Below are 18309 nucleotides of genomic sequence, written 5' to 3'. Positions count from 1 at the left end.
AGGAATGTGGTGCCCTGTTTCTTGTCATTCATAAGCACGCGTCTCCCTCCTTAACCATCCTGTGTACGCCATTCCAGCAGCCAGTCTATCCCTGTGTAATGTTCACCAAGGGAGAAAAGGTATTGGTCAGGAGTTTTCAGATCTAAGTAACTTTTAGAACACTCCAGTTGAAAAGGTCTATGTTGTGTGTTTGCAGGATGGGATGGACATAGGTCACAACTCAACAGGAGAGGGAGTTATAAGAAAAATTGTGCCTCCACGTTGATGTATGCAGATTCAACAAGCATCGTCTGAGGAATAACTCGGCCCAAGCTCTGGGAACACGGAAGAAGAATCAGGTAGAACCTCCATTGCCACTGAGCTTGCAACCCAGAGGGGAGAGAGAGAAGTGGGCAGGCCATAGGAAGGAGGGCCAGGTGGGACGAACCAGCGGTGTCCGGGATTTGGAGGGAGGACTAGAGAAGGTTCCTAGGTCAGGCCTGACAGGTCATTGATGTTGTGGCGGTGGTGCTAGAACAAGGCTAAGCCAAAGGAGAAAGTTTATAATCTCACTTATAGACAAATGCATTATACACATAGGAATGGAAAGAAAACAATAAGACACAGTCTTTCAAAAGAATTCTAAAATATGGTGCATGTAAAACTAGATTCAATGAGGGCCTAAAAGATCCCCAGGTTCAAACATGAAGCATCTTTAAACCCTACATTCAGTTCTGAAGTCGCAGATGAGAGGCGCTCTGTATGCGTTTCCTTTAAAAATAGATAAAAATCATGTAAGTCCATTATTCTATCAAATTACCTCTTTGAGGCATACCCTAACTTTCTTTTCCCTTTTATACTAGTAGTTCTTTTAACTCGCATTACATTTGAGTGACAGTATTGGATGTGTCTTTGTAAACTCACCTACATCCTTCTGGAATAAGATGGATTCAACGAAACTAAAGGTAAATCAACTTGGGGAGCTACCTGCCCATGGCCATGTGGCAATCCCAAAGGCTGGCCAGTCACCTGTGGGGTAGCTAGGGTCCCCAAGGTACAGCTCATGGTTCAGTGGAGCATGGACTTCGTGACCTACTCTTTCTTGGAGCACATGACACTTTGCACCCCACACCAACCACAGTCTGCAGAAGTGCCCCCAACGGGGTTGTACGAAATGCTAATCAGAGGTGTGACTGATGGTCATAAGGAGGTAGGTGGCGGTGGGGACAGTTCTGTAGTCCGACGTGGTTGGACAGCTTGGCATGCAAGGTTCAGGACGCCTTTGGTGCAGCATTAATGTGGTAACGACAGCTGTGAAGTTCCAAGAGGGAACTACCCAGTATGACAACGAGATGGGCTTCCCCAATCTATCTGAGCACAGACCTTATTCTTTCTTGTGGAGCAAGAATGACACAACACGCTCCTCAGGACTCTGCTTGCCAATAGAACCTCCCAGAATAGACGGTGCTTACTGTCAAACGTGATAGTGTTTCAGAACTCCCCTCCTGCCTTCTGGCCAGGGGAACCTCTCCTGCCCCCAAGCCCCTGATACAGGAAGCAGAGGCCCAGCATCTAAAGGGTCTCCCCACTTTTCCCAGGAAATTGAGTCATGAAGGCTGGAGCCCTCCCTGCCTTCCTCTTCCTCAAGCAGCTTTGACCTGCCTGGGAGACGCCAGCCTTTCTCCTGCCCCTAACGGACATGCAGAGGTTGGTGCCAGGAACTGGAACGCTGAGTGTGTCTCAGTCAGATTATCATAGCGTTCCTATTGCCAGGAACCCAGTCATGTCACCTGACACCCAGCTCCTTGGTTAAAGAGCGACAGTAAGATCAATGTCACCATGACAGAACTTTTTAAAAAAACACTGTTTAGAGGAGAATTTTGGAGGACACTTAATCTTTAATAAGAATCTTAGGTGGAAACTGTAGATTTAAAATGTATTAAACAAAATATTAAATGTATTAAACAAATAAAGCACCATTGTGTTGTGCCATTGTTGACACTGAGATAGTCTCGCTACACATACACAGTCGGTTTCATGATGGTGAATACCCACCCATGCCGCACTTGTAAATATGTGTCTGTTTATATACAAATTCTTTCCTGGACTTTTAAAAATGTGAAGCAGTCAGGGTGGGTCCTCATTCCTTGGTATTTAGAGAATTTGAGACAAAGGAGCAAGGTGTTCTCGAAGCTTCCTTAACTCCCAGCAGGTGTGTGGGGATGGGGTTGTTAGGAAGACAATGGATGATGCCAAATTCCATGATGTTTCTAAGCAGAAGGTAAACTTCAAATGTGTCCTCAAGGGGCAGGAATAGACACAGAGGGCAACTGGGGAAGTGAGAAGCCAGAGGGGGGAGCCGGCTGTGCTCTTTGGCAAACAGGACGTGGAGGGAGCACGCTATCAGTCGGCAAATATTTGAAGACGTAAGCATGGCTGCGTGACAGCACGATGTGCACGGTAGGCACGAGGTAAGCATGGCTGCGTGACAGCGTGATGTGCCCGGTAGGCACGAGGTTAGCAAACATTCTTCCCGGGAAAGGACACCCTCAGCGGCCATCGGGACTGGAAACAGCAGCGGCAGGGGCAGAGGAAGAAGGGGCTGTCTCTTGCCAGATACCAGAGATTTCACTGGGGCTCGCCTCCAGGGACAGGAGAAGCTTGTGCTTCGTGCAATTGGAATCATTGTAAGTTCGAGGCTCATGGCTAGCCAGTTGTTCTTCGAGTTCTAACAGGGCCTTTTTGCATGGAAACGCTGGGGCATTCATTTTCGAGCCCACACCCCCAGCTGCAGGAGACACAGAGCTTTCATAGCATCTGACCCTTGGCCTGGTTATGACCCAAAAGGTCAGCCACATGCAGGAAGGTCTACATCTCGCGGCAACGTGCCAATGACACAGGAAACGTTCTAGATGTTGCCCGGATCGATTTCCCACATAGCCTCACTGGTCACTAGATATGTAGCAGCATGATTATTTGGCATCTTTGCCGATCATTTCTCAGTTACTCAGAGGGCAGTGAGCAGCTAAAATTTATATCCATTAGTTCAACCATCGCTTCAAGAGACAAGTACGGGCCTTTACGATGTATGACTCAGTGTGGGCTTGTCATGAGGTCGATGAAACTCATGCTGCACTTGCTTCCACCCTCTCCACAGCTTTGTGCCTCATTTCATAGTCACAATTTTTCTTGAAGAGGGACCCCAAGCTGGATTGAAGCATCCATCTTATATAAAAACTGCTGTTTGAAATTTTAGTGCTGCTATTTCTGGCTTCTGTAAATGCTTGCTGGCTTAAATAATAAGGAAAATAAGACTACTCCCGTTTCAGAGAGGCCATTAAACCTTCTCCAGGTGAAGTTATCAGTGCTGGCGTCAGGCCAAGCCTTTGGTTGAGGTCTCAAAGCCCCAGCACATAGGGCCCTTTAAGAACTTGCAAAGGGAACCGGAAAAACTCCATATTTGGGAGACAAAGAAGGTGGAATGGTATAAATACGGGAAACTTCCTGTGTGATTTCACCCAGAATTTGAGAGACATTTTCCTCTGGCCCTGCGCAAAATAATAAACATAACTCCATCTCTCTAAACCAGTGGCTCTCAACCTTCTGGCCCTTTAAATACAGTTCCTCATGTTGTGACCCAACCATAAAATTATTTTCGTTGCTACTTCATAACTGTACTGTTGCTACGGTTATGAATCATCATGTAAATATCTGATATGCAGGATGGTCTTAGGCGACCCCTGTGAAAGGGTCGTTCAACCACCAAAGGGGTCGCGACCCACAGGTTGAGAACCACTGCTGTAAGCATTGCTTGGTTCTCCTCCGGTTTTTCTGTAACAGGATAACCTTCAAGCTCCATCAAATGTGTGTTGTGGTTTTTTAAATCCTCACCCAAGGCTATTTTTTTATTGATTTTTAGGGAGTGTGGAAGAGAGAGGGAAAGGCCAAGAGGAACATCGATGTGAGAGAAACACATCGATTGGTTGCCTCCTACACATGCCTCAGCCAGGGCCCGGGCTGGGAAGGAGCCTGCAACTGAGGTAGGTGCCCTTGACCAGAATTGATCCCGGGACGCTTTGGACCACAGGTCGATGCTCTATCCACTGAGCCAAACCAGCCGGGGCAAGCTTCACCAAACCTTGCTCAGCCTCTGGTGCCGCTGGCACTGGAGAAGCACACGAGAATTTCAGCCGGAACCCAGGCAACTTCTCCTGAAACAGGATGTGGGTTGCAACCCAAACCCCACTCCGGGGTCCTCAGCAGCCCCTGGGAATAGGACCCTGACTGTGGGTGTGCCCTCCGAGCCTGCTCCTTTGTACTCTGAGGACCCCTTCTAACTCTGAGGACTAATGTGATCTGTCATCTCAGGGACATGGTTGGTTCCAGGATGTCATTTCCCTGAACTCGGGACCCTGGATGGGGGTGTGAGGGCCAGGGCAGCTCTGAGGAGGAGCTGCTGGCCCTGCTCAATGTGGACAGGCACCTGTGGATTGCTCTGAATTTGTCCTGCAGGGAGAACTAAACAGAACTTACTCTGCGGCGAATTCATTCCCACGTTCCCTCTAGGCCCTCCGTCCGGAGGCAGCACAGACTCACTCTTTGTTGCTTCCTACCACGCATGTTTTTGCACCAAAAAATCATGCACCTCGCTCTTCTTCCCGCTCACCTTCTGGTGCAGTGAGCATGAGCAGGCAACCCTGGTTCATCTCATCCCATGGCAAAAATCCCTGGAATTTTGTACTGGAGGCTTTTAGGTCTAGAAGCACAGACCGCATTCAGGCACTAGACTGCATGCAAAAGAGGCTCTCAGGACTGCAGCAACCTTGGGTTTCCCGACCCCCCAGGGAGGCACAATGTTCGGGGAAGCAATGAGGCACAGAGTCCTCCAGAGCACGGAGCTTTCTTCATGAAATGAGCAGAGTCTGTTTGACTAAAAAGCCCTGGGACGTGGTGAGGGGTTCTGTGTGGACTCCGCTGCGTCACAGTGAGTGAGAGGACCACGATGCCATCTGGGTGAGCCCAGGCGCGCTTTGCAGAGCAAACAGTACCTCCTCCACAACTACTTCTTGCCTTGTCTTTATCAGGATGTCTGTCTGCTCTTTTTTTTCTCTTTCAACTCAACCAAATAATACTTAGCAAATAAAACTACCCCAGACCCTGATTTTTAAGATTATATACTAGCCCTGGCTGGTTTGGCTCAGTGGATAGAGCATCAGCCTATGGACTGAAGGGTCCCAGGTTCAATACCAGTCCAAGGGCACATGCCCGGGTTGCAGGCTTGATCCCAGTGTGAGGCATGCAGGAGGCAGCCGATCAATGATTCTCTGTCATCATTGATGTTTCTCTCTCTCTCTCCCTCTCCTTTCCTCTCTGAAATCAATTTAAAAAATATCTCTATATATAAAAGCCCAGCAACCAGAATGGGGGAACAACTGGAACGACCTGTGGCTATGATGTGCACTGCAGCAGCCAACCAGCCTGATCTGGGCCCCCATCAGCTCCCCACCCCCGGCCAGCCTCAGCCCCTCCTCCCAGCTGTCCCTGCTCCTGATTGGCCCCCAACACCCCGATTGGGGGCAGGGCTGGCCGGCCAACTGCCTGTGGCCCCTCCCCCCCATCAGCCAGGCCCGATGGGCCCCTATCAGGGTGGGCCAGCCAACCCTTCCTGTGCATGAATTCGTGCACTGGGCCTCTAGCTTATTTATAAAAAGATGATATGCTGTCTTCTCTCCCTCTACACCCTCTGTTCTCCCTTTCCAAGCAGGGGGCAGTCTTCCCTGTGCTCCTGTCCTTGGGGGAGGCCTGGCCCTTCAGGCCACAAACCCCTCCAGGTCTGGATAACCTGCTCCAGGAAGCAGCCCGAGTGGCAGCAGAGAACCAGGGGTGCTGGGTCAGATCTGTGTCCTCCCATGGCACAGCATCCTTGAGGGGCACACACCCAGTGAACCCCCCTTGGCTCCCTGTGCTCCTTTTTTGTCCCGGTGCCCAGCCCTGCTACACAGCCCACCCTCCAAGGGCACCAGAAGCCCCACCCCAAGGTGGCAGTCTGCCTGGAGGGGAAAGGCAGGCAGGAGGGAGGGGGGCGAAGAACCCCAGCCTGACCCTCATCCTGCACTTCCCTCCATAAGCAGCACACTCCCCTCTGCACACACAGCAGCAATGTTAACCTGCCAGAGCTTCCTGACTCTCTCCAGAGCAGAGTTATTACCACTTCAAAGAAGAATTGAAACAACACATTTGGAGACACCGATGTACTCTGCTGGGATGCACTCGAGTTGTGGAGAAAAGGCAGTAGCTGAGTTACTTCTAAATGAGTGCGGAGGGAAGCTATTGGAGAGGTTGCGCTGCCTCGACCCAGGGTTCCCAGGGGCCATCACAGCTGTGCGGGGCCCGGGGCTTGTTCTGCGGGGTCCTGAGACTCTGATGGGTTCACCGGGCAAGTCTACACACAGCCCTGGCTTCTGAAGCCACGTGTGAGAGGAAGCCAGCTGCTCTGCCGAACAGAGGGGAGGGGGTGCGGCAGGAAAGGAGATGTCAACCGCTTGACATTTACTGATTAAGTCCGAAACGCTGGCCTCTGTGCAGCGCCGAGCCACACCTCGGTGGTTCTCCTTGCACCAAGCATGTTGTTGTCATTTAGGTATATAATCACACACACACACACACACACACACACACACACACACACGCACACATGCACACATGCACCGAGACGAGACTGTGCAGCCTTTGCAGCCTCCTCCTCACAGGCGTGTGCTGAGCCCCATGCAATGCAGCCAGTGACCTGCTTTTGTTGGCTCTCCGGGACGGTGAAGTGGGAAGGCTGGGGTCTCGCTCGCCCTCCCCTCCCACTCCCCTCCCCCCTCAAGCAGGGCTGTCCACACCGGTTAGAAGTGTGAAAGGCGGAAATTGGGGAAATAGCACTTTCTCTAAGATGACCACAAGTGTTGGAGGGAGGCAGGAGTGGTAAGAGGGTGGGAGGACTTTTTAAAAATGTGTTTTCCTTAAGCAACCAGAATCACAGAATTCAACGGGGTCTATGTCTATAAAATCCCCAACGGTGTACGCGTTTGTTTAACTCGGAGAAGAAACGTCAGCTCCGTGACTCCGTGAGCACGTCTGAGATATGGCTACTGGCAATTTGGTGAAACTCCTCCACCGCCTACCCTTTTGTGAAGACTGGCCACATGACCTCTGGGTCGCCTCTCCCTCGGGTAATTTATTATATTCGCAGCTAGGCGGGAGGAAGTCTGCTAAAATAAAGCCGGGAAAACACAGCCGGGAGCTGAGGGCGAGGTAAGTGCTTTGTTGTTCACATGGAAGTCTCCCGGTGTCTCGTTTTCATAAAGGGATGGCATTGCAAAGGCATTGTCGGTGAATGTGACTCTTTTCTTTGGATGCCTAGGACAGTTTTCAATGGAGAGAGGTTTCCACCCAAGGCTAGTGTCGCTCATTACACATTTGCTTAAACATTCACCAGCGTAGACAGCCTGGGACAGCACCTGGTTCTGTGTGTGAGTGTGATTTTCAGATTTCAAAAAAAGAACTTTAAGCATCACTTATAATGTTTTTCAAAGTCCTTCCTTTAGGTCAAGAGAAAAAAAGAAAGGGTAAAGTATTTTCCGAGCAGAAGAAATAAATCTTAGTGTTTGAATGGAGCGGGACCAACTTGGGTCTTTCGTTTTCCCAAGTGAAATACTGCGTGTGTTGTAAGTGCCTGAACCTGGGACTGAGAAGCGATTGTGAGGTCAAGAAACATCCATTGAACAACAAACTCTTATTTCCTCCAGGCAGCTAAACGCGGAAGTGCAGGGAGGAGATTAAAACAAACTAGTTTCTCGGGAGGAATGTGGAAATTTCACCCCGTGTAACACTGATTAGCCGAGCAGGGTCGGGAGGCACGCGAAATCATACCCAGACGATAAAGCGCATTATGTAGGGGTCGGCCGTGGGCAAGGCTCTGAAAGTTTGCAAAGTCAGAACTGTTTACATTCCTTACACCTACCACGGAAAACTTACATAACTCTTTCTTGTAAGGATAGGTAGCCGACTTTTAACTAGTCCAGTGAGGTTTCGCCTTACGGCAACCTCAACTGATTTCTCCACCGACCAAGGAGAAATCAGAGCCGGGGAACGACCACAAGAGCTCTCTAATCTCTGAGAATCAGTAACACACTCGCCCTGACCTGACAGACAGCAGGAGAGACCCACACAGACAGAGAAGTCGGAGCAGTGCTTCCCCCTCATCGAGCTCACTTACACTCGCAAAAAACAAGACAACATCTGGATACTGTTTCACAGGCAAGAATGAAGCACTTTTTTTTGCCCCATCGTTAAGTAAGAACCCGTTTTCCACATGCAAACAGCACTTGTAAATTCCCGCAGATAAGCTTGGCCGTCTTGAATGATTCCAGGGAGTTTGAAAAGAACCCCACTCTTCCATTACCTTGAGAAGGGCCGTGTTCCCGAGCTCGCTCCCACAGGCTGTGGGCTCCGGGTCTGACCCCCGCCTGCCCCTTACCTGCAAGGGCTGCGAGGCACCCTCCTGGCGGGAGGTGAGCTGCTGTCTGGGCAGGTCGCCTTGGGAGCATAGGTGTTCGGGTTCCCTCGGAATGAAGACAGCTCTCCTTGCTCCCTGTCAGTCAAAAACAAGTTGGTACAAGCTTGAGTAGGGTTTACCTGGAGGAGCTGAAGAGAGAAAGAAAGAGATTGGAAGAGACTGGGCGGAGGGAGGGAGGGCCAAGGAGGGAGGGAGGAAGGGAAAGAAAAAAAGTGAGGGGGAGAGAGAGAGAGAGAGAGAGAGACCATGATGTCAGCAGTGTGTCTTAAGGAAATCTACAGACCAGGAGAGAATGCTAATGGACACCCTGCTTCAGCTTTGCAGACACCTGTGTAAAAGAACACTATGCCCTTTTAAAGAACACCAGTTATTCTTTGAAGAAGTTTCAGCCATTCTCCTCAAAGGCTTTTTAAGGTCCCTTTGCCTAAATAAACTATAAGTAAATAAGCAGATGATTTTTTCTAACTAACTCCCCTTTACCCCAAGTTCTCTCTCCCTTCCTGCTCTCCCCACTCCAAATGAAGAGTGACAATGAACCCTGCCCACAGGAGAAGTCAAGACAAACCCATGCAGATAATACACACACCAAATAGGAATCTACACAATGGCACAGGGGGAAACTCGGTGTTTCTTAGCACAATCCTCCATGGCCATGTTGATTTTTCCTATAGGCTGTTTTCCTTGATGGGAAAGTGTCAAGAAGTTGGATAGATGTGGGTCAAGGTGGGTTCTTCTGGAGCTTAGAAACTGGGTTTGGGCACCCGGGTTGGAATCTCGTGTCCAGCATCTATGCACAGAGTCTGGCACTTTCGTGAGAAATGGGCAGAAGTCCACCCTCAAAGCAGGAGGCTGAGGGGGCGTCTCCCGTCTCAGGGAGCGGAGGCAGAGAGCTTCCTCCTTGGACGCAGATGTGTGTCTTCTTCCTGCCGAGGGAGGGAGGCCGGGCCCATGTGGGCAACCACTTCCCAGGGCCAGAGCACGTGGAGACCCTGGTAGATTCTGAGAGAGGATGACTTCCCCGCGGGCACTTTCGCCATGAGATTCCTGCCCTGGTGCAAGGTCAACTCCGAGTGGACGCTCACATGTCCCCTACACAGGCACCTGGGCCAGGTGGACAAGGCTGCTTTAAGTTGGAGAGAATAGTGGGTGACATGCTTTATTGGAATCAGAGGAGAGATCGCCTCCCCTGAGTTCTGGGACCTGGGGGGCAAGGTGTAAGGCCTCCTCATTTCTCCTCCCCTCTCCCTTGACCCAAAGCCCTGACCGCGGTCATTCCTTTTCCCCGCTTCCCCAGAGGGAGCGCGAGCCAGTGTCCTTCCTTTTGGCTCTTCTCTTTCCCCTGAAGCAAGGGTTTCCTCTTCAGCCGGAGAGAAACGGTGACTCCCCAGCAATGTCAGGGCTGGAGAGACTGAAGAAGCCACGCAAAATGAAAAGGGAAAACCCAGAACTCAGACTCTGAGCATGTCCCACCTCAGGGGATTTGCACAGGCTGTTCCCTCTGCCTGGAATATCCTCAGGTCTTCATTCATCCGCCTGGTCCGTTATCACTGCTCAGGTCTTAGCCCAAATGGTACCTGTCCCCCCAGGACATCATTCTTAAGGTCCACCCTTCATATCATCCCATCCAACTCTGTGTCTCAACACTCCCTCTCCTCTGGATGGTGCTTAGCACTGTCTAAATTGTGCTGACTTGACTCTGTGTCCCACTTCGGAGCACCACTGCACCTCACTCTGTGACCTTCGAGGGACATCTGACACCACACAGTCCCCCCCAAAATACACTTGTCAAGTAGATTGATAAAAGGTTATCAATGGAGGGTATAATTTGTTATTGCGGTTGAATCTTCATTCTTATCTTCTTAGTTTTAATTCGTATTTGCAGTCCCTCCTTTAATTAGTAAACTAACACTTGAGTACTCTCTCTCCATCTATAAAGCTCTTTCAATAATGTTTTTAATTTTATGCTCAGGCCCAAAAGGCATGATTAGCTGCATTTCAAGGGAATGAAAGTGAAAACCAGAGAGGGCAAGTGATTTGCTCAAAGTTACAGAGCTGGAAGGAGGTGGATGGAGGCTCCACGCAGCTTTTCTCACTCGCAGGCCATGCACTTTTCATTAGGCCACATTTTTCTCAAATTAGTCTATTGCGGGAATACATATGCATGTGTAGATTCCTTTGAGTATCAAGTAATACACGACATGAATTATAATCATGCTCTAATATGCTGGAAAGTTTTATTTCTTGCAGGACCATGCATAGTAGAGCTCGCATCCATTCATAACAGTCTTAAAAGTGATGAAAGAAGAAAATGAGTCCAAAGGAATATGAATCCATGAAATAATTTAAATGTTAAGCCAATATTCTTCAGTTTGGTGATGTGTGCCTGTTTTCATTCTTTTTCATTTGGAGATATTAAAAATTAGACATTGAGGTTGCGATCTGACAGAACTCACAAAAGGAGAGGCATATAAATGTGTGATTAAAGTGTGGAGAGGTGAGTGGGAACGTTCTAGAATAAGCATCTACACATCTATGAGATTTCAGTCACTGAAGACAGAATTTATTTTACATGTTTTAATAATTGAATGATCAAAGTATTTCTGGAAATTTTGGGGCTAATAAGGGAAATAAGACAATAATCTTAACAAAAAATATTGTGTTTCTTAATCTTGAACTCATTTACTTCACAACCTGAAGCTAAGGAGTAGGGTCTGGGATCCACCATACAATATTACTTCACATACCCAGTTAATCATTTTGTAACTGAAGATGGTCAATCTTATTGGTCTTGTGGCCTAAAATAAAAAACAAATATGAATGGCTATTCAGTAAATCACCTTTCTTCTTTCTTTCTTTCTTTCTTTCTTCCCTTCCTTCTTTCTTTCCTCCCAATTAATTGCAAGCAAAGTTCTTGCACGTGTCCAATTTAAATAGAACATACATCCAAAGTCTGGATTTTTACCCAAAGTTCTAAAAAGATGTCTAAAAACTGGGCAGAGAAGATGACAAGAACTAGCTTTTTCAAGGGAACCATTTCCCAAGAACCATTTCCAAAAAAGAAAATGCTGTAGCGCGTCCAATCTCATTTTGGCTTCAGTCGAGACATGAAAAGCTTTGAAGTGTGATGAGAGGGAATAAAAATACATTTTTACCTTTGAATAGATCTACTTAGGTTGGGTTAGAGATAGAACTATTGGGTGGGTGTGTCGGGGGGAGGGTATGTCAGTTTTTAAAATGTCATCAAAGCTTCCTATGATCCACACCACCTTAAAGAATCCTCCACAGGCCGGGCTGGATTTGGTCATTTGCCTTCAGTTTGCTCGCACCATCCCTGTCCTGGAGGTGTGTAAATGTCGCCCTGGAAGGTAGGTGAACCATGAGAATGAAGGTTGTCCATTTGAGGCGGGGACCTGCCTGCCTCTGGCCTGTCCAGAGAGAACCTTATGTTAGGAAGCCATGGAGTTGAAATCTCCTCCAGGAGTAGATATTCTAGAAGCAGATGGTGAGACAAACATTCATGTGCAATTAATAAAAGACGTGCTTCTGGAGGAATTGGAAGGACAGTAAGGGAAGCAAGTCAGGGAGGGAGGAAGTCAAGTAAGAGTGCGATTGTTGGCCAAGGCCATTCCCTGCCTGACTCTGGGGGGGTGGGGGGGGGGAAGTTCTGGAGTGAAAACAGCATCTTGAGAAGGGAGCTGGGCTTCCGTGCCCTTGGCCCAGTCAGCTCTGCTAAGAGTAGAAGGGGTGATGGGCATATCAGGATGATTCTCTCACCAGCTGAGCTACCTGGCCAGGGCCCATAACAAGAGGCTTTCTGTTAGCCAAACAGGAGGAACTGGACTTGTCACAAGGTCTAGGAAACTTTGAAAAGCAAGCTCACCCACAAGGCCAGCTTTCCCATTAGGTTTCTGGGAAGAGCTTTTCTTGGCCTTGTTTGTTCACTGCTACCCCTGTGACAAGAGTAGTTGGCTTCTTAAGCTCTTCTTCAAAATTTGTTATTGTTGTTGATAATTTCATAATGGCTCAGGTCTTCTGCCTTATTCAGGTGGGACTTGGTGGTTTGTACAACAACCTTACACTGTATGTTAAACACACGCAGACCCACTTTTACTAAATGGGCTGTTCTGTGGAAATTCCCATCAGTGACAGGGAGATGACAGCCTGGGACAGTGAATAGAAAAGCAACATCTAAAGGGGAGAGGCGCCACTGCCAGGCCACAGCAAACAGAGGGATCCCACTCGCTGTTCTGAGCCCAACCATCTCAATGATGTGGCAATAGTTCAGTCTTACTGCTGTCAACTCTGAATGAGCTTTATGGGTAACACCTGTGGCCAGGGACCCTGTCCCCATCAGATGGCCAAACTCACTATTTCACACCCAGTAGGTTGAGCTGGAGTCCAAACTCCAAAAGCCACGTTTATTTTGATTTATTTTTAAGCACCTCTGCAATTATTTTATTTATGTAATTATTTTTGTACTTTGTATTATATATGTAATCATTTTTATGTTTCCAGTTTTATTGAGAAATGATTGACAAACACCATTGTATCAGTTTAAGGTGCACAGTGTGATGGGTTGATTTACATGTACTGTGAGATGATTACCACAGTAGCAGCCATCTTCTTGTATAGATACAAGAAAAAGAAAAAAAAAGAAAAAACATCTGTTTGTGGTGAGAACTCTCAGGATTCACTTTCTCAACAATTTCCCTGCCTATCATACAAAAGCCACATTTAGAATATTTGAAATGGAATAGTACGGAAAATGCTGTTATCACCCTGAATAATTCCAATGATCTATGGGGAAGACAAGCTTAGTGAATTATTCTACAATATGCCCTGTTTTCATACTTTAGCGATTGGGTCTTAGTGGTGAAGCACATATTTCAGCTTTAAAAAAATCAGACTCCATGGGGCATCTTGCTTTTTGGGTTGGTGATCTCAATGGACAGGCAACACGTCTGATTCTATCTGCGGGTGCAGGTCCCCCCTTCATCACCCAGTTCCCTCTAAGTGTCCTCACCCCACAAGCCTCACTTGTCCTGACCTTTTTTGTGGTGAGAATTGGGTCTCTGAGCACAGGTACAGTCTCTGTCCCACTTCTCTCAAGTTCAAAACCTGGCCTTGGGCACAATCCATTGAACGCACATTGTATGTTTTCCTGCCCTTTATTTGTTTTAGTGTTTAATGGTATTATTACGCTGGGACTTCCTTCTTTGTAATGATCTCAATAACTTCTTTGTGAATCCATGTCATTTCTACCTCAGAACCACAAAGAAAAATGTCATCCAAACCCCGATTTTGCATTAGCACCCCCTTTCTACACAGAAGGAGAGCCTTGGAAACTTCTCAGGATTCGTTATTAGCAGAACTGGGTAAACAACTAGGTTTTTTACTTTGGGATCATTTCCATTGCAAAGTTGTACCTTTTGCCAAATATCCTAGTTAGTGTGGAAAAACTGAGCAATTCAAAACTGGCTAAATTATGTGAAGTGAAAGATCTTGGCTGAGTCGTGATAAATTCTCAAGCCCTTCATGCTGAATGCAGCGTAACCATAGAAAGAGAGTGCTGGGCCCTAGCTGGTTTGTCTCAGTGGATAGAGTGTCAGCCTACAGACTCAAGGGTCCCAGATTCGATTCCAGTCAGGGGCACATGCCTGGGTTGCTGGCTCAATCCCCAGTAGGGGGTATGCAGGAGGCAGCTGATCAATGATTCTCTCTCATCATTGATGTTTCTATCTCTCTCTCCTTCTATCGTCCTCTCTGAAATCAGTAATACATTTAATTATATATATTTAAAAAATCTATTTTAAAAAAAGAAAGAAATATATAAAATATATTTTTTTAAAAAAAGAAAGGGGGTGCTGGGCACTCAAAACCTCAGCTATACACCCATCTACTGTACTCTTTACTAGTAATACCTTAGCCAAGGGGAGGGGCTAATTGGCAGCCCTGCCTGGAGAAGCTGCAAAAGTGGTCATCTGTGAACCCAAAGCGACACAAATTTATTACAAAAGAGGGAAAGCTGCCCTAACCGGTTTGGCTCAGTGGATAGAGCCTGCAGACTGAAGGGTCCCAGGTTCGATTTCAGTCAAGGGCATGTACCTTGGTTGTGGGCACATCCCAGTAGAGGGTGTGCAGGAGGCAGCTGATCGATGTTTCTCTCTCATCGATGTTTCTTTCTATCCCTCTCCCTTCTTCTCTGTAAAACATCAATAAAATATGTTTAAAAAAAGGGAAAGCTGTGCACGGTCTCTCTTGTCCTGTCATCGCCTATCACCTTGCCAAGTACAGCGGTCCAGGCTGCTGGGCCTCGAGCAGAACTAAGAGAAGGTAAAGCATGCCAGCGGAAGGGTACATTTTTTGTTGTTCTCCTTGATGGTCCAGCCTGAAGAACAAAAGCTAGAGGGTTGATTAGGAGGCAAGTCTGGGCTCCTGCAACCAAAGTCATACCACCCCTGACAGCCCTGATGCTTGCCGCCCCCTGGAAGGCTGGGGATGGAGCCACCGGATGTTCCTTCTCCCCCTTGAGAGCAGCCCTGGGGCCATGTCACCCAGGGCACGTGCATTTTTTCTCCCCCACATGCTGGAGAACATTTCTGTCTCTGGCCCCTGCTCTGTCCCGCTAGCTTTGGCTTGCCACTGCAGTCACCCTGACCCGGAGCGAGTGTGGACTTCGGACTTGCTCTTCTCCAAACTGCTTGCACCGGGGAACTCCTGGCAATCATTGACCACCGCCTTCACGCGCCTCCCTTCGGAAATCTGTGCGGACTCAGGCAGCGTGATCCCAAAGAGGCAGCAGTGCGCTTGGTCAGTTAGTAGTGAACGATGGTCACCAGGCGAGCATGCGGCCCCGCCGAGTGCCATGATGATGAGTTCCGATCCATGCCCATCTCCTGGGCAAACGTTGTTGTTTTGCTTTCCGAGTTGCCGAATGGTTTATCTTAGTGAGTCAACTCCCACTTCACAGCATGCAGACCCACAGGAAGCATGAACCTGAAAGGGAACCCTTGCCTCAAAACAGTGGAGCATTTCATTATTTCTTTCTGGTGAGGGGGACAGTATAAGGGGCGGGGGGGTGTGCATGTTTCATCCCAGATAGGCATGGCTTCACTTTGAGACTGGCCGTGTACCGGCTGCACGACCTGGCCAATCCCTGTCTTCTCTGAACTGGTGTTTGCACGGGTGGACGAGGAGAACTCTACCTCTCGGAGCTCCTGTGCAGTGTGGCTGAGGAAGGGTGTGGGAGGTGGCTGGCCCCACGAGGTTAAGGGGGCATTCGGAGTGGAGTTCCACAGCGCAGGTGGCCAGCGTCAGGACACTCTTCCTGCCCATCCTGCTTGCCACTGTGACGGGATCCTTCCTGGTTTTGCCTAAACCCACAGCCAGGAATGGTCACGGTCATGTGCCGATCTCCGTCCTAATACCCAGATTCTCCCTTCTCACTCTGCGTTTGAATTGTGGGAGGGGCTGGCGGGTCCTGGGTCCCTCCAGGTCTGCTGGGCTCGCACTGGTTCTTGTAGGGAGACCTGAGCTGCCTTAAAATGCTCCAAATGGCTTGCAGACACCAGCAGTCCCATGGCTCCTCCCAAGGACAGCAGGGTAGGTCTAGGCCACTGTGGGTCTCCCTCTATTGCTTTTATCACAAACCACTTGAGTAGTCAAACAGTTTAGGTTCCGTGAATAAACAGAACGTAGTTGATTGCTCCTGGGAAGCCAAGCAGTGCCTGGGGTCGCAGCGATAAGCTGCAAGGTCAACGCCACTGAGGGGAGCTTGTTTCTTGACTTTTACGGGACTCACTATTCCCAGCAATCGAGCAGGAGAATCTACCCCCATCTTGGTCACAGAACCTAAACAAACAGTCGGCATTGCTCAGACACCCTCCTGCTGTTCATTTGCAGTGCCCGGCCTTGAATCAGATACATTCATAATTAATTGCTGGTGTGTGCAGTGCAAAGACAGGGCGGGAGTGTGTGCTGTTTGCCATGTTTTGCCAGGGGATGGGCTCTCGCTGGCCACAGTACCCAGTGAAAACTCGCCCTGAATTGTGGCAGCCATTTGGGCTGTGTCAACCTGGGCCCAGCGTGGAGACGATGGCACTTGTCAGTTCACTGAGCCCAAGAGATGAAAACTTAGTTAAGAGGGAAGCCTGCGTCGGCAAGGGTCTTTCTAGTGTTTGTTAGGTGTTGGGTTTCTTCCAGCGAGGGGGTGGCAGGTGAGGGGAAGCGTCTTTCCACAGTTATGCATGCTGAAGCGTGTGTGTGTCTGAGGAACACGGGAAAACATGGGACCCAGCACAAGCTGGGACAAAAGTGACCACGGCCACACCAGCCTCCAGCCAGAAGGCTAGCTTTGCAGTTGGCCACCAAGAACGCAACTCTACGGAATAACCATTTTCTTTTCTCACCTGTGTTTTATTAAATCAATCTAGCCATGCACTCACCCACCCATGCATCCTTCAGTTTCTGATTTTATTCTGTAACTTTGCCTTTTTCTTAAAACTCAGGCCTAGGGTGACTTCCAACTTTAAAAGTCTCCTGTCAGGAGGGCTAAGTTCATGTCTGGCTCTCAAACACACTGCTTGTGAATGGCAAATCCCAGATGTTAAATTTGCAGAGTGGGCCTGGTACTGCTGTCTGGTAGATAACTGGGTAAACACATGTCCCTTTAACATAGACACACACACACACACACACACACACACACACACACACACACGCTCGCACGCACGCACGCACGCACAGGCTCGCCAGGGAGCAAGTACTGTAGCCATAATGCAGGGCAACTTCAAACATAATATACCTCCTAAGATTAGGTTTGAATTCTGCTTGTTTGTAGTACATTCCCTCTTAAAAAACAAGTTGAAATAGAGCATCAGAGAAATTCACACTTTGCCTAAATGGTTAACCTTGATTTCAACCAAGATTTCAGAAACACTCCCTCCGGGTCAGCAGCGGTCGTCTGGTGACCCCAGCAGATAGCGGGGACCATGGAAAGATCCGCATCCCTCCCAGGAGCTGCTGGGAACCCAACGCAAATCGAAGGCAGCCCTGGAATGTTTTGCGTTGGCCCGGGATCTGCCGAGAGGTGCCTCCAAATGTCTGTCTTCATCGTCCGCCGGCAGTAACCAATACTCCTGGGTCTGATTGAACTTGGCAACACAAGAAAACTAGTGAGCTCACTGCTCCGAGGAAAATCAGGACTTCATTAGTGGGCTCGGTTCTTCGCCTTGAGCCTACAACAAGGAGTGGGAACTCTGGCCCAGACACACCACTTACTAGTACTGCAGTTCTGTCAGTAATGGCTGCCCTTTGCTGAAGGCTCACAGTGGACCGGGGACTTGATTTAGGTGTTCTCTGCCCACTGCCTGGTTTAGTGATTGTGAAGCATTGAATGGTGCTAATACATTCATGATGGTGCTAACACATCAACGCCTATGAGATAAGGCTGGTTTTTGCTACTTCATAGGTGAGAAAACCAGGCTTTTTGATGAAGTCCAAGTTCAAATAGTGAGTGATTGGAAGCACAGAGGTTCAACTCTTGGTCTCACTTCAAAGTCCACACAGAGAATCACTGTGTGTTCCAGCCACCCATGACTTCACAGCCCTTGTGGGCCATCTCAGGGTTCATGGAGGAGCCTTCATGGACCACGCCATGAAGAAGGCTGTAATGGCCAAAATGACCACATGCATCAGAACCGAGTCCTGTTGGATTTCCAACCGTAGATACCTTTCATCGTCTTTAAAAACATGAAGGGAATTATTTAGAA

General features: G+C 48.5%; 1 protein-coding gene across 3 annotated transcripts in view; it reads right to left on the bottom strand.

The window, feature by feature from the left end:
• Positions 1 to 8723, bottom strand: part of KCNJ15 (potassium voltage-gated channel subfamily J member 15) — a 39214-nt gene extending 30491 nt beyond the window's left edge. The window contains exon 1 of one of the 3 annotated variants that reach the window (XM_006774139.2): positions 8426 to 8723. The gene's annotated coding sequence lies outside the window, so the exon portion shown is untranslated. The remainder of the gene's footprint in view (positions 1 to 8425) is intronic. The other 2 variants (XM_006774138.2, XM_006774140.2) reach the window with 2 other exon arrangements.
• Between the last annotated feature and the right edge of the window lie 9586 nt (positions 8724 to 18309).

Source organism: Myotis davidii, unplaced genomic scaffold (assembly GCF_000327345.1).
Source record: "Myotis davidii unplaced genomic scaffold, ASM32734v1 scaffold227, whole genome shotgun sequence".
NCBI classification, from domain to species: domain Eukaryota; kingdom Metazoa; phylum Chordata; class Mammalia; order Chiroptera; family Vespertilionidae; genus Myotis; species Myotis davidii.
This window is presented reverse-complemented; position numbering and strand designations above follow the sequence as displayed.